The sequence below is a fragment of the Hyla sarda genome, chromosome 9, assembly GCF_029499605.1.
Source record: "Hyla sarda isolate aHylSar1 chromosome 9, aHylSar1.hap1, whole genome shotgun sequence".
Classification (NCBI taxonomy): domain Eukaryota; kingdom Metazoa; phylum Chordata; class Amphibia; order Anura; family Hylidae; genus Hyla; species Hyla sarda.
In genome coordinates this window covers 151477168-151479856 of record NC_079197.1, presented here as the reverse complement: position 1 = coordinate 151479856, position 2689 = coordinate 151477168, and the positions used below count along the sequence as shown (strand labels likewise).

General features: G+C 47.8%; 1 pseudogene; it reads left to right on the top strand.

Moving 5' to 3' along the window:
• The first annotated feature begins 1788 nt into the window (after positions 1 to 1788).
• On the top strand, positions 1789 to 1948 carry LOC130292079 (U2 spliceosomal RNA; annotated as a pseudogene).
• Positions 1949 to 2689: the final 741 nt, after the last annotated feature.

Sequence of the window (2689 nt, the reverse complement as noted above, 5' to 3'; positions counted from 1 at the left end):
TCAACCTGCGGACCTCCAGATGTTGCAAAACTACAACTCCCAGCATGCCCGGACAGCCAACGGCTGTCCGGGCATGCTGGGAGTTGTAGTTTTGCAACATCTGGAGGTCCGCAGGTTGAAGATCACTGTTGGGCGCAGAATCTTTTTTTTCTAGATTTTGCACCTATAAATTGGGTGCGTCTTATATGCCGGTGCGTCCTATAGGGCGAAAAATACGGTAAATAAAATTCGATTTTCTAAATGTTAGACCCTCTTCTGGTTGTGGCTAAAAATAATGAGCACACGTTAAATTGTGAACACAGCCAAAGCCACAAATACATCCGGCAAGAAGAAGTATGAGCCCAGTTATATTTTCTGTTACCATTTAAACCACTTCTGGCTTTGGTTCAAATAATTGCATCAAAAAATGCAATTGTGTTATTATAACAACATTAAAAACAGACAATACCAAAACAATATTGGGCCAGATTTATCTTGCTCGTTAAGATAGGAAAGCTGAGCTGTGATTGGTCGCTGTGGGTGGTATCACTTCGTTTTTTTTCTCCATACAGTTTGTGCTATAAGGGCTCGTTCACACAAACAGATTTATTTGCAAGTTTCTTGCTGTGTGTTTGAAATGGCGCGGGCTCTCTGAGGCTGTCGGCGCCAATCTTTCAACTGCGGAATTTTCGCTGTGGAAAATCTGCCGCAGACCCTATTGACTTCAATGGGGCTTGTGGTGGATTTTCCGTATCAGATATTCCCCAGCCAAAGTCTCCATCAGACAGGCGGAGAGAGCCCACCCCCTTTCAAACACGCAGCGGGAAACAGCAAATAACTGCTTGTGTGAACGAGCCCTTAGGTGTTCATACGTCCATATTTTCTGCTGCAGGTTTGCTGTAGCAGATTTTGCCACCCATTGAAGTCAATGGGCAGTAATATCTGCAGCAGCAAATCTTTAGCAGAAAGTACACACATGACCCTACCCTTAGAGTGCGTTCACACATGCATTTTCTGTTGCAGATTTGCTGCAACAGATTTTGCTACCTATCGAAGTCAATGGGCAGCAAAATCTGCAGCAGATATGCAGCAAAAATATGCAAATGCGAACATACCCTAAGGGAAGGGTCACACAAAACGGTAAAATACGCTGCGGATCCACCGATTAACGATCCTAGAGTGAGCCCCCTGCCTGTGCCCATTCGTAGCAGCAATCCGCTGCTAAAAGCACACACACAGGAATCTGCACGACTGTGGCAAACTGCGCACGCATGCACGGTTTACTCTCTGACTTCGCGGACGCTCTCTGCCTAGCTCAGGGAGCAGAGGAGCGTCCGCGATGTCTGTGAGTAAAAACTGCGCATGCATAGTTTACTACAGTCATGCAGATCCCTGTGTGTGTGCTTGTAGCAGCGGATTGCTACTCCAAGCGGATACAGGCAGGGGGCTCACCCTAGGGTGGATCATCGACAGATCCGCAGCATAAAATACGCTACCCAACCCTTAGGGTACGTTCTCCCGTACAGGATGGGTAGCAAAATCAGCTGATGCTGATTAGGGAGTTGAGTGGTTCATATAATTTTAAATATCATGCGATGCTCTCCTTAAGCTGAAATATACAAGGAAGGTAGAATCACAATTAGAGTGAGGGTTTTCCCATAAAAAAGTTGTGTGGCTTAAACCATTTTGAATGCATTTTTGTTCTCTCCTTAAGTTTAAATGTGCCTTTGGTTCACTCCTTAAGTTGAAATGTACCAGGAAGGTTGGGGTTGGGGTTGTAGAGGAGTTTTGTGGCTCATACAATTTTATATCGCTTCTCGGCCTTTTGGCTAAGATCAAGTGTAGTATCTGTTCTTATCAGTTTTCATGCTGGTGGGGATGGGTGCTGCATGGAGGATGCAGGTGTACCAGGGCTTTCCGGGGCTGGTTCTGAGGAATCAGCTCGACGGCTGCCCCGATGTGACCTGTTCCCTCCGGGTCTCGCCATGAGGCTGAGAGGGTCTAGAGCCGAGGTACTTTTGTGCCTCGGGGAGTGGTGACCCCGAGGTGCCGAAACTCACTGGGAGGATGGGCTCACTGAGTTGAAGCACGGGCACCATAATCTCTTCACCTTGTGGCACTCACCTCTTGATTCCCGGCCTTCTGGCTAGGATCAGAGAAATTTTTATAGATCCGGCCGGATGTCCGGGCAGTATATCTGCACACATTCACTTATTTATTTCTTTTTTGTCTCACTGTGTCACTTTTTGCGTGTTGTGTGTTCACAGGATTTGTCAGGATGCGGTAGCCCTTCTTGGTGTCCCTCCTGGTGGTCTAGGGGAGGTGTGTGTGGCCATTAGGTTCCGCACCTCCCTGCAAACACCCCGGGTACTCCTGCTTTGGCAGGGTACCTACCGTTATCGGCTCTGCGGGCAGATACCTTGGCTAACGCCAAGGGGGATGCCGGGAGCATTTGTGGTCCCGTAGTAGCTTCGGCGAAAATGGACATCGAACCTGGAACCTCGCAGGTACCTTTTGGTCCGGAGGCGAAGGGTAAGGTTTGTTGAGGGGCCTCTCTCCTATCGGAGAAGGGCTTGCGATAGACCGCATCCTTTGTGCACGTTTTATTTTAGTGTAACACGTTTGCACTTTTTCTTGCACTTTGGGTGAATCCAGAGCACGTTCCTCGGCAAAAAAAAAAAAAAGCTGATGCTACCCGTATCAAATGTAG